Source organism: Mus pahari, chromosome 3 (genome assembly GCF_900095145.1).
Source record: "Mus pahari chromosome 3, PAHARI_EIJ_v1.1, whole genome shotgun sequence".
In the NCBI taxonomy this organism is placed as follows: domain Eukaryota; kingdom Metazoa; phylum Chordata; class Mammalia; order Rodentia; family Muridae; genus Mus; species Mus pahari.
In genome coordinates, this window is record NC_034592.1 from 146009985 (window position 1) to 146023570 (window position 13586).

Genomic DNA, 13586 nt, shown 5'->3' on the forward strand with positions numbered 1-13586 from the left:
AAAAAAAAAAAAAAAAAAAAGTCACCAGCCAAGATGGTAGCCAGCACCCATAAAGTTACTGAAAATTTTTGAATTGTGACTTCGAAAGTGTATGGACAATAGCATCATAACCCACCTCTCTGTCTCTGTCTCTCTCTCAGTGTGGGTGACAGCATCAACTCCCTGTCTGTCTCTCAGTCTCACACGACATTGACACACATATAGGTACACACAGGAAGTGTGAACACACATCAAAACAAAACAAAACAAAAAAGATTTCAAACTTAATGTGTAATAAAATAACAGAACAAGAAATTAAAAACAAACACCCTCCCCTTCCCACCCCACCCCCAAGAAAAAAATTTCTTGGGATTAAAGAAATAAAAGGAAGCCAGCCATGGCATGATACACACCTTTAATCCCATCACTCACAAGGCAGAGGCAGGTGGAACTCAGTTTTGGAGGCAGGCCTGGTGGAGGTAGTGATTTCTAGGGCTATGTAGAGAGAGCCTATCACAGCTAAGTAAGTAAATGAATAGAAAAAAAATAATGTAAACATAAATATAATTAACTTAGAGTAAAGCAAACATATTTATACATATACATGTAGTGTGTGTGGTGTGTGTGTATGTATGTGTGTGTGTGGTGTGTGTAGGTGCCCATGGAGGTCAGATCCCTTGGAGCTAGAGTTATAGGCATATAGGCATTTGTGAGCTAGCTGGTATGTATTCCAAGATAGCTTCTGAGCCAGCCTCCCAGGAATAAGACTTTTAATTGCACACAGCCTGATAGGGAAATAAGTGTTCAGTTACAAAAAAAACTCTGTCTCAACAAAACAAACCTGTTGTCCTGTGTCCTGGGAGAGGCCCCAGAGAGTGGTGGCAAGCCTAAAAGGCATTGAAGCCACTATACCTTCAGTTCATGTTGGTAACATTTTCATGTGGTCAGCCAATATTCATTCATCACCTGTACTGGGCGAAGTAATGGGTGCATGATGTGAAAGAAAAGGAAAAAAGTGCCCCAGGGCCTGGAGATGTGGGCCTATGGTGCACAGAGCCACAGGGCCTGGAGATGTGGGTCTGTGGTGCACAGTGCCACGGGGCCTGGAGATGTGGGCCTATGGTGCACAGAACCACAGGGCCTGGAGATGTGGGCCTATGGTGCACAGTGCCACGGGGCCTGGAGATGTGGGCCTACATGGTGGTCACTGCCATGAAGAAGAAGTGTACAGGGCAAAAAGATTGCAGTGAAAGGCAAAGCAAAATATGCTTTTAGGATATGTAGAGATGGAGGCCTTACTGCCCTTTTATTGGCATCTTTATCAATGAAGCAAAAGCTCGAAGCGTGGCGTTGCTGCAGAGCTGCAGAGGAGCCTCCAGGGGACTGACGGGCTGAGGCACCTGTTGCAAGTGCTCAGCCTCTTTCACTTCACTATCCCATTTCCTCTGTCCTCTCCTTCTGACTAAACGATTCAAAAAGTGTTCACATTTCTCTTCTGGCCTCCTGCTTTCACATCTATGGAAGCCAGGGCGTCTGTTGGGTGCAGCTTCCAGTGAGCAGAGATTCAGTGGTTTGAAGCAGCCAGTTCCTAGCAGCCAGCCACTCCCAGGGCTGGATGTGGGGTTTCTGTTTTAGACTTTTTGTCTATTTTTCACTTTGTGGCCTTGGCTGACCTAGGTTCATAGAAACCTGCATGCCAACACAAAGAATCCCAGCTAGCCAGCAGCCTGTCTGAAAAACCAGAACAGGAAAATGAGTTGGAAGACCTGTTCTGTTTTGATTCTTCTCCTCCCCAAACAACCTGAAACCAAATGCAGCTTCCTGTCCCATACACAGGGAGCAGTGTGTGGGGTCATCCGTCTGTCACCCGCCTTAGCACTGAGGGGGGATTGTGAGGCTAGTTGGTACTAACTACATAGGAAGACTGTCCCCACAGAACAGCAGAAGTAATACATACAATTTCACAATATTCTTTTAAGCAACAAAGCCTATCTTTCTGTGTATTTTATACTTTGAAATGGCTGTGTAGCATCTTGGCATGCTGATCCCCAAGAACTTAACTCCATTCCCTATCTAGACATTTAATTCCACGAGGTGCCTTTTCCTCCCTTGAGTGTATCTGTGGTATCAAATCCTGGACATTGGGTCCACTCGAAGGTTGTGCTCATGGCATGGTAACAGATGCTGCAAACTAGTCTCCAGAGGTTAGTCTAGTTTACAGCCCAGAGTGTGTCTGGCTCTAATCTTGTTTTCTTTTCTTCTGATTCCTTAGACTTTCTGCACTGGCTAATCAAGAGTGAAAAACCTGAAGAGATGCAGGCAGGAAAACGGAATTAAACTAGGTGGGTAGCTGTGTGGTTCGCACCTCTGTACATCACATCACAAGTTTGCCTACACACCTTTTTCCTTTTTTTTTTCCCTCTGCTTGAAGAAAAGAAAGCCAATAGAATAGGTTCTAAATGAAGTTCGAGGGGGAATTTTAGTCGCCTGAAGAAAAGGCAGGGTGACTCTTAGCAGCAGTTATGTAATGTCATGCTGCAGAGCCACAGGCCTGATTCCCATCCAGGTAGTTTCTTCATAGCACTGGAAAGACAGCTTCCTTCCGGTGCCTTAGCAGGTTTCTTCAGTCATGTACCCAAACAGAGGGAGTCTTACATAGCTGATTAGCAACATTGGGTGTGACTCCAATTTTTTTCTGCATGTATCTGTTATAAAGGAGTGTTTACAACAACCAGGGCATGTTATGGGAATTGTCATTTTAAGACTAGTTACCAAATGGGCCCAGCCCAGCAGGCCTGTTAGAAAGGCTTGGGCCAGGCACCTTCTGTCTGGAGACACACTGTGCACACAGTATAAGTGGGCTGCCTAGAGGTGCGCTGCCTAGGGTCAGTGCTCATAGTTTTTGTGATAGCCAGGTGTTCTGGCATAGAGGTGTAGCAGTGCGTAGTCTAAAAGAGCCAGCATGATTGTTAGTTCTCTCTCTCCCTCTTCCTCTCCCTCCCCCTCCCCCGCCCTCACCCTCTCTTTCTCCCTCGCCCTCTCTTTTTCTCTCCAAGCCTTACCATTTCACTCTGGCTGGCCTCTGCCTCCAAGTGTTGGGATGAGATGTGAGCATCACCTTCCCACACCTGGCTTTTCACCTAAAACACCCAGATCTATAGTCCTGTGACTCACAGCAAATTGTCAGGTTGGGAGTATGTGGTCCACAGACATTTGCCCACCCATGAATTTGTCCTTGTAAAGGGAGTAAGAAACAAAGGTCACCTGTGCCCAGCTGACCCATGTCTACCAGGTCTGAGCCCCAACCAGAGTGGTCAAAAAGGATCTGGGCGCCTGGTGGTGAGGTCATCTCTTTCTGAAGAGCTCATTGGACAACCGTTGTGCTTTCAGTGCGCAACCAGGGATGTGTGAGGAGGACAAGTGCAGCTCTAATGAAGGTCAGCTTAGAGTCACTCAGGAGATCACCTTTTACCTCAGTTTATCAGCAAGGGTGAGGTGGATACTGGATACCACGGCAGAAATGGCGGACATAGCCTTGCCCTCAGAAGCTTCAGGGTCTGGTCACTAGATGCAAAAGCAGGTGAGGAATGGTCTGGAGAGGAGTGTGCCAAACAGGCTGGAGGCCTCAGGCCTTCTGGAGGAGCACAGGGAAGGCCCAGAGGCTCCAAAGGGCTCTGCACCCCTGTGGAGACAAGGTGTGCATGGGCTTGTGTAGAGCAGGTGCCGGGGCTAGAGCTTGCAGATGGCTGTGAGTTAGTCCAGGCTTTCTCCTGTTGCTTCTAAGCAGAAAGTCACTGAGTGATCTTCCATGTGAGTTATACGTAGAAACTTCTGGACAGTGGGCCTCATTAATTTTCTTACCCTCTCCACCTGCTATCATAACCTCTCCTCAGGGCCTGTGCTCCTCCTGCTTGTGGACCCTGATGAGGGATGGTGACAGAGTCTGGGAGAGACATCTCCTTGGAGAGAATGAGGAGGCAGATCATTCAGTGTACAGCACTGAAATAGCTCTGCATGAAGCCCTTCGTCCCTGTGAGCATGGCTGCTGTCTGCTAAAGGGTGACGGGCTCTCCCTCTCTCCTGTCCCCTTCCTCTGTGGATATTTTACATGCCCAGTTAGGGCTTTAGCAGAGCAGAATCCTGCCTGTTTGTCATGTCATGTATTGTTGAAATCCTTACAAGGATGTTATGGTTTCACTAGCTGCTATATATCCTATGTTAAGGGCCTCCCTCCTGTGATGTCACTTTTAGGGAGGAGCACGCAGATGCTGACTGAAGACTAGGTATGTGCCTGACCATGGCACAATAGGCCATGGCACAATAGCAGGCTTGTAGAACTAGTAAGCCTTACCGTAACACAGCCATCCTTTGTTGTGTGTCCATGGTTGTTCTGGAACTCAGTCTGTAGACCAGGCTGCCCTCAAAATCAGAGATCTGCTTGCCTCTGCCTTCTGAGTGCTGGGATCAAAGGTGTGCACCACCATCCCTGAATTACTTTAGTGTGTCTTAAGCTCATTTAGTTCAGTCTTGTGAAGTATCCAAATATTACAGATAAGGGAACTGAGCTCAAAAAGGTGACAGTTGTCACCTCTGGTGATACAAGGTGAAGTTGAAGAGCCCATCTCTGACCACAGTTGCACTTGCCATTCTCTGCGTATTCCTGTAGACAGTTCAGAAATGGCAGAGGCCATGGAGAAACAGAGGCATAGCTCCTTTGTTCTCTTCAAAACAGTAAGTTCTTAGCAAGGCCACTGGTGACTAACATGAGATTTAGACCTGAGCTCTGGGGTGGCTTGTCCCACTAGTGTTTTCCTTCCCCCACATGCATTGAGGCCGCCTCTCTGCCCGTAGGTCAGTTCCCTAGCATCTGGGAGTGACTCTGCTTACTTCCCTGGACATTTTTCTTTTGGCTTATAGCCATGCTCACAGAAGTGTCATGATTACTCCTGTGCTTTAACCCGGTATGCACACTGAAGGCACCTTTCCCTTCATCTTATGAGGAGCCTTGGCTACCAGGGCAGTTCCTTTGGGAGGAGTCACTGAAGCGTGCAGAGGGGCTCAGGTGGGAATCCTGTTTTACCAGGACTGTTTGTACGCCAAGCTGTCTAAAGATAAGGATTTAAGTAGAATATATTAGACTCATACATTAGACTTGTATAACTCCGTAACAAAACAACAAGCAGGAAAAGCAACAGCATCGTATGCAGCCTGCATTGGCTTCACACTGCTGCCATAGCTAAGGGCCTCCTTAATTACTCATCTTCTGCCTTCTGCTCTCAATAGTGGCACTAGTCATGTGCTGTACACATGGCTCTTATACTTGGCCTTTTATATTTTTCCTTTTTTGCTTTCTTGAGACGGGGCTTTATGTTAGCCCAGGCTAGCTTTTTAATCACAATGCTCTTGCCTCTATGCCCCTAGAGCTGGGACTACAAGTTTGTGCTGCTCTACCCAGTAATTAGTTTCCTTAGGGTAACATACAGATGGCTGACAAATGTCAGCCTACAGTCAGCAGAGAGATACAACTTAAACTGAGCGAATGAGTTGCTTCACATGTGTTCAGAGCACTGTTGTAAAAGGCTCCAGGAACTCAGAGCGCTTGTTCCTTATTGTTGGCATGCATGCAAATTAGCATAGCTGTTATAGAGAACTGGAGAGGTTCTCAAAAAATTAAAAGTAGCCAGGTTTGGTGGTTCACACCTCTAATGCTAACATCCGGAGACTGAGGTAGGAGGGTTGCTGTGAGGCTGAGGCTTGGCTCAGCTACATAGTGAGACTATCTCAAAAATAAAATAACACCCCAGATTAATAATAGAACTACCACAGGGTCTAGAAACTCCTGTGTACTTCTCTAAGAAAATAAAGTTGGTCTCCTAAGAAGATGTCTGCAGTCCATGTTCACCACAGCATCATGGTTCACAGTAGCCAGGATGCAGAAGCAGCAAAGTGTCCAGTGACAGATAAATGGGTAAAGAAAAGTGTGTGTGTGTGTGTATGTGTGTGTGTGTGTGTGTGTGTGTGTGTGTGTGAGAGAGAGAGAGAGAGAGAGAGAGAGAGAGAGAGAGACAGAGACAGAGAGACAGAGAGAGACAGAGAGAGACAGAGAGAGAGTCATCTGAGGTGTATACATGCATATTACTTAAAATGGAAGGCTAGACTGTCAGTGTAACAAGGATGGACATGGAAGACATAATTATCTTGGGTGAAACAAGCCAAGCAGAGGAGAAGTAGCACATACTTTCCTTTCTATGAGGAATTTAAAGAACTCAGAGAAACAGAGTGAGGGGCCAAGGAATGAGCCGGGTTTGGCCAAAGGCTCTCAACTTGCAGTTATAAAATGAATGACAATAACAAGGCTAATGTACAGAACGACAACTGTTGCTAGTAATAAAGTGTTGGGTTCTTGCCAGTCGCTAAAAGAACAGATATTAGCTGCCTCTTCACAAAAGTGTGCTGATGGATATACAATTAGCTGAATGTGGTAACCATTTAGGCAATTAATATTTAAATATGTATGTTTTACTTTTGAATTTTAACACCATAATGCTGAAAAGGTTTAAACATCTAACTAGTTTATTGGAAGCCATCATTCAACCCTGTTGAGCTATTTTTCCATCTAGAAAATGATTTACACTTTAGTACAGAAATAAGAATGCATCATGGGCCATGTTCTTCCTGACATCTTACCCAGCTACTCATGTTATTATCTGTGGTGTACGGAGTGTGAACCCTAGGCTTCTAGATATCACAACATTTGGCCAACGATCAAAAGCCAGAGAGTGGCACAACCAAGATTTCATTTCACTCCAGCCTTTTAACAAGCTCTATGTCTTTCATTTTTCAACTACTCAAAATTTGTGGAATTTTACTTCACTTTTTAGATGAAAGTAACTCCTGCCTTGAACGTCTTATCTGAGCCAAGCACTATCCACTCACTATTTTTAGCTTCTAGTTGAGCTATGTGGGGAAGTTGTTATCCCCATTTCACAGGCAAAGAACTAGGGGTCTGAAGAGGTTCAGAGTAGTGAGACTGGGCTTTGAACTCTTGGCAGAGAGAGCTTCCGGTTCTTACCCCATACTCCTGTCCCGTGCTTCTCCACAGCTGTAGAAGGAAAGGACTTAGAGAAAGTAGCACCATTTCTTTACTTTGGCAGCAGTCCTCCGTGGGGACTGTCTTTATAGGTAAAGAACCCTAGACTCAGGGGTGGTTTGTGCTCTACTCCCTCAGCCTCACGTAACGTGGGGCTCCTGACTCGGCTTCTTCCCCACATTCCACCCCCCATCTCCTCTCAGCACCATCTTCTTGCAACCAGGGCAGAATCTACTGCCTTTTTTCTTTCCTGCTTTCTAGTAGTCCCAGGGTTTGGGGGATTTCCACAGCCCCTCCACTGAGACTCTTCTCTGCTTGCAGGGCCAGGGTCTCTAGTGGGAAGCCCCATGAGAATAGAGCTCTCCCCCTGCTTATCATCCTGTATACCCTGCCTGCCAGCTGCTTCCCAGGACCCCAGGCTGTGTCCTCTTCTGACTTAGGGCCTCTGGGAATCCCCTAGATGCATATTTGCAGTGACATGGTTGCAACTGTCAGTTCCCAGGATGTTTTTCCACTCAAACCGAGTTTAAGAGGGTTAGCCTCTGCTCCAGCTGCTTTTGGAACATCGAGGTCCAGAGCCCCGTGCACCACTGCTGAGCTTTGTGGGAAGGCCCAAGGACACCGGGGTTCCTAGCACCATGGGCACTCCTTGATGCTTACAGATACACATTTTCTTGGGAAATGCCCATAGTTTTACTTAGATTGTCAAATGTGTTTTTGACCTTTGGAATTTGAGAACTTTTCATCTAAGGATAATTCCCTGTACTTATTCCATCTGAACTTCCAGGTGACAGGATCATGGGTGAGCTGACATAGGAGGTGTCTTCATATTACTGAAGCTCACAGCTGCTCTGTGGCATGTTCCAGACTCCCCTCATAAAATATACAACCCAGCTCACCCCACTCAACCCCTAAGTGCTTTGAACATGACATGAGTTTACTGGTTTGAGTTCATGCAAGGACTGTGTGAGCAACAATGCTGTATGCATTGTGAGCATAGATAATGGCAAGAATTATGCTGGGGCAGAGCATTGTGGCGTGCACTTTCAATCAGAGCGCTCAGAGGCAGGACGAGCGCTGTGAGTTTGAGACTAGTGGTCTACAGAGTGAGTTCCAGGACAGCCAGGGCTACATAGAAAGACCAAAAAACAAACAAACAAAACAATAACAACAAAAAGAAGAAAAAGGAAGGAAGAAAGGAAGGAAGGAANAGGGAGGGAGGGAGGGAGGGAGGGAGGGAAGGAAGGAAGGAAGGAAGGAAGGAAGGAAGGAAGGAAGGAAGGAAAGAAGGAAGGAAGGAAGGAAGGAGGAAAAGAAGGGAAACCCTGCTTCAAAAAACAAAATAATCTGGCACGTACTGCCATGGGTACCATTAAATGCACCTTGCATGCTGTCATATTTAACCCTCATAATGCCCTAAGAAAGTGGGTGCTGTCGTTTTACATGTGGAGAAACTGACTGTTGTATGAGTCTGAGTGACTTGCCATAGATTATACAGCCAGTGATGCATTCAGAAGTATGTAACTAAAGCACACCTGCTCACCTGCCTTATTTTTAGGGAAAAGGCAGAAAAATAAGGAACTGTTTTGTACAGGGCATGAGCCCAGACACTGTGATCTGAGAAAGTTCTGAGTGATCTAGAGCCCTGAGGAAGGCTTAGGGCATAATGCACCAGTGCACTAGTGTCTGCGTGAGCAGGGTTCACTCCATTAGAACTAGATAGGGAGCTTTTCTTCCTATAGCTTTATGAATTCACATACCACATAGTTCACCCATTGAAGGACATGTCAGTGCCCCTCACAGCTGGATAGACAGATGTCTCCAGCACCCACAAAGAAACCTTGCACCCTTTTGCCATCCCCGTCTTGTTCCCTTCCCAGTCTCATGTGACTGCTAACCTACTTTGTGTTTCCCGATGAGGGCTTTGACACTTAGAGTAATAATCTGAGAATTCTGGTGCTGTGGCTACGTCCATCCCCAGGAAATAATTAGAGACATGACAGTTGATTCTAACGCAGTTTAAAGATGGTCTTATTAGCTAAGAAGCTCTGAGCAAGTGTCTGATCTAGGTCACTCTGGAACTGATGTAGGCGAGAGGCAGGAGGGTTTATTAGATTATTCCTGTGTGTATGTAGGTACAAGTGTGCTCATACACAGAGATCCGAGGAAGGTGCCGGGTGTCCTCTGCCATTCTGTCTATTCCTTTTTGCTATGGCTCCTAGCTGCTAATGTTTGTGACATTTTAAAGGTTTATATATGATATCCTGAAATATTCCTAAACTCTTCCCCCTTACCAGCTATATAGATTGTCGTGCTTCCCATCAGTAAAATGTCAATAACGGCTACTATACCAACCCACCCTGCCTGTCATTTGCAGACCTACTGAGGAACTTTGAAAACACACCCAGTGCTTCTAGCAATTCTACTGTGTGCCTCTTGCACTGTAATTTGTGAAGAGTTAAGGTATTTTCAGTCAGTCTCCCTTGCTAGACCTTGGGCTTCTTCAAGGCCATATTTGTGTCTGACTGTTTTGTGTACATAGCATGTAGTCACAAATCTGGTGCTCAGTGAGTGATCAGTAAGTTTTTGGATGAATGGATGACTATTGGAGAGATAATAATATCTTGTTTCTTTTCATCCTTCTCAGTGTATTTTGGGGTGCCTTTGACAGGACTCTTAGAGGAGCTGGAGAGGAAACCTAAACTGGAAGTGACTCCTTTGCTCTAACTCTCCAGTGTTGCATGACACATCGCCTCGATTCCCACTAGTGGAATAGCAGTAGTAACTTACTTTCTCTCTTGGTTTCTGTAAGCAGGACTTTGGACAGTGTGCTTCTGGCACACATAGCTAGTGGCTGGAGTTGGATTAATAAGGGGTGTACAGGAGTCACTGACTGACAGCTGCATCTCCACCCATGCAGCTCGGGCTTCCTCATGCAGTCACTTCCCAGAGTGTGAGTTCCTCATGGTGTGGCAGCCTCTGGTTTCCTGTATTTCTCAACTGCTGGAGACAGGTATCCTAGGAGAGCCAGGTGGATGCTGTATGAGGTCCCCTAATTTCATCCTAGAGTCAGACACCATCCTTCATTTTCTGTTAGACATCAGATACTAGGGTATAGCTCAGTGGTATATGGAAGGCCCTAAGTTGAATCCCCAGCACCTCCCAAAAATGAAAGAGGAGGAAATGGGAGAGAAGGAAGAAAAGAAGTCAGTTCTAAAGCCAGCTCATAACTCACCTAAAAAGATTTAAATTAAGCCCTCTGTTCCCTTCTGTATTTTCTTGATGGTGCTGAAACTTCAACCCAGGACTGTGTTATGCTAGGCCAGTGCTCTCTCATCTAGTTACATTCCCAGCTTTTTAGATGTCAGTGTGTTAGGCAGAGTGTCAAACAACTCGTAGATACGTTGCAGAACTGCTACAGAGATAGGTGGGTGCTTTCCCTTTCGTTTGCATGTGAGACCCCTAAGGTTGGGGAACCATCCCCAAAGGCACCCCCACCTGGCACCAGCAGAGCTGGAGCTTAGCCCAGCCTGGGGCCTTGGCGAGCCTGCCTGGGGCCTGCCTGGAAGTGATTTCACTTTCCCTTCCTGCCCCTCCCTCCATAGGAGAGGGAGGCTGCCCCTTGCTGGAAGTTCTGCTTCGAAGCTGAACCCCCAGCTTACCTTAGATAAGACACAAATGGCAAAAGAGCTGGGGAGAAGCATGCCTGGCCTCTGAGAGATCTATCAAGACTGCTGCTTCGTCCCAGTGGCCCCTTAGAACCATAGATGGTAGCCCCTACCCACATAAGTCACAGTACAGCCCTGCTGGGTAGGGCATAGTTGCTAAGAGGGTAGGACTTTAAAATTGATATCCCAAATTGTTGGGTATTTTTTCTATTCTGTGGATTAGAAATTTTGAGGCACGTGGGGTGAGGAGGGGGCTGATATTGAACTAAACATCAGTGAAAAGACTGAAAAATTTAATCTCCAGCACAAAATCCAATGAAGAGGATTAGGTATGAGGGTACCAACCTATACACTTAGCACAAGGGAGGCTAAGGCAGGAGAATCAGAGGTTTGAGGCCAGCCTGGGATACATTATGAGACTTTGACTCGAAACCAGAGACCACAAGTGAGAAAATTCAGCAGGGAACTTTGCTTAAGCATGGTGAGTACATCTGGTGTTTGTGTTGGCGAGCACAGTAGAATATTTTCATGTGCCTTCCCTGTTTCCTGCTCTACTTTTTGAAATTCTTTCTTTGAGGCTAGAGACTGGGGTGGCTGGGTGGGCAGGGGACCAAAAAAAAAAAAAAAAAAAGACAAAGGAAAGAGACTCTTCAAAAAATCTTATTAGACACTAGTGCCCGTTGTAGGTCATTTCCATGTGTTAGCCCAGCTACAGACATTACAGACTAGCTCCTGTTCCACATACGCCATGTGACCTTGGGCAAGCTACTGACCTCTCTAAACCTCCCCTGCCTTTAGCAAAATAGCCACAATAATGATTTCTTTGTCTTAGACTTAATATACAGTCAGAGAGAGACCAGCTGGACCTCTGCTGTCAGCTTTGAGAATCCCACAACCACATCTAAGGCAGTATTAGCACCCATGTTTTTTGGTTGTCTCTTGGTCAGATAAGTTGGCCAACACCATAAAGGGCATTAGGGAGCATACTGGGGACAGACATTAGCCTCCAAAACACTAGTTATGTCCACTGTGTTAGCCTCCAGGCACCAGGCCTTACTGACTTAGACAGTGAGACAGGAACCCTGGTGGTTTTGAGTGTGCAGGCCTCAGAGCAGTAACCTTTAAGAACTCCAGGCCGGGGTGCCACCTGTCTGTCCACAGTGTACAGGAGCTGAGAGTATCCAAGAGTGCTTCAGGCAGAGGGAAGAGGCTTAGAAAAGTCAGGAATCACATTAAGTTTGAGCATTAGAGGGTTCAGCGTAACAGAGTGAAAATAGACGATGAAGAAAGTAGAAATGATGAAAAACTGGGAAGGTCAGAGGGGTGAGATCAGAGTGGGACGGCAGAATTGACAGGAGGGGTTAGGGTTTGTTGATGTTGAATGGAGCAGAGGAGTCCCACAGGCCAGTTTCTGTTTCAAGAACAACTCTACACGGGAAATTGTTTGGGGGTTGAGGGCCTCTGCATAGATAGCACTTAGCAGATAGACAGTTGGCACACTGGTACTGTTTTGCAAGCAGATAGACAGTTGGCACACTGGTACTGTTTTGCAAGCAGAAACAATGGAAGCTGGTGACAAACTGCAGGTGGCAGAGGAGGAGGATGAAGAAAGGCTCCCAGCTCTCATCTCCAGCCCCATGTGAACAGGGGAGGCTGGCAAGGGGCAGGCAGCTGGGCGGGGTAGGCTGAGAGCTTGCACATGAGCTTCGCTGTGTTGATGAGGAAGCCCAGTGTGATACACAAAGTTCTAAGAGAGTTTGAAACGCTTTGGGGACTCTCAACAGAGTATTTAAAGGAAGGTCACAGGACTGAGGTTTGGGGGAGAAGCTTTAACATATTGGTCCCGGTGGAAGCAGGAGGCCCAGAGGGTGTGGTGTCAGGACACACTGGGAAAAATGACTGGAGAAGTAAGAAAAGTGCCCCATCCCTAACAGTACAGAAGTCACTGATGGCCTTGTCTGCACAGCACCCTACCCTTTCCTCCCATTGCACCATTTCTGACCAGCAGAGTCTGGGCTCTCCATGTACCTCTGATCAAAGCCTCGCCTAGGGGTGCTCTCTGCATGGGTACTAAGCACTCTGGGTCTCTGCACTGCATGTGCCCTAGGGCATTAGGGAGCACTTTGATGCCAGCCCTGTTGACCTGTCTGCTTCCAGTTTCTTTCACAGAGAACTGCTAGTTTAATAGATCCTGGCCTTTCTATTAGGTATCTAAGTTCATTCTGGCCTTAGAGATGCTGAGCAGTTTTGCCCACTCTAAGAAACCTTTTCACAAGGTTTCATACTCCTGTACCCCATGTCCCCTGTTTAAAAAAAAAAAAAAAAAAAAAAGGTCTGCTTGCTTTTTCTGTAACTTCTGCAAAATATTTCATCTTTTTTAAAGAGGAAAAAAACAGGAAATGACCTTTCAAATGTATTTGGAAAGCAGTTAGGAGTTGGAATGGTATCTGCCCTAGCAATAACGACTAATGCAGACTGTAGCTCTTGGCACAGCCCAGGGCCTCTTCAGTCTACAGAGCCAAGGAAAGCAGCAGAGAGACCTGAGGGAGATGCCATCCTGTGGGGACAAGGGCAAGCATCTACAGGGGTTTTGGCTTCTCTCTTCTGGCCTGAGTATTCAAGGTCAGGTCCCCTGGAAGCATCCAGATCCCACAGAGTTCCCCAGACTTCTGGGGATAAGGTAGGGAACTCTGGTCTCTAGCACCCCATGGAGCACAGGCGGAGACAGAAGCTATTAGACACATTGGCTGTTGGCTCTGCCTGGGGTATTCATTTTCTTCTTCTTCTTCTTCTTCTTCTTCTTCTTCTTCTTCTTCTTCTTCTTCTTCTTCTTCTTCTTCTTCTTCTTC

The 13586-nt window shown here is 46.4% G+C and overlaps 1 protein-coding gene across 5 annotated transcripts in view; it reads left to right on the top strand.

Annotated features, from left to right (window-relative positions):
• Pkig (cAMP-dependent protein kinase inhibitor gamma) overlaps positions 1 to 13586 on the top strand; it is a 73533-nt gene that overhangs the window by 46724 nt on the left and 13223 nt on the right. For all 5 annotated transcript variants that reach the window (XM_021194255.2, XM_021194258.2, XM_029536337.1 and 2 more), the window contains exon 2: positions 2252 to 2321. The gene's annotated coding sequence lies outside the window, so the exon portion shown is untranslated. The remainder of the gene's footprint in view (positions 1 to 2251; positions 2322 to 13586) is intronic.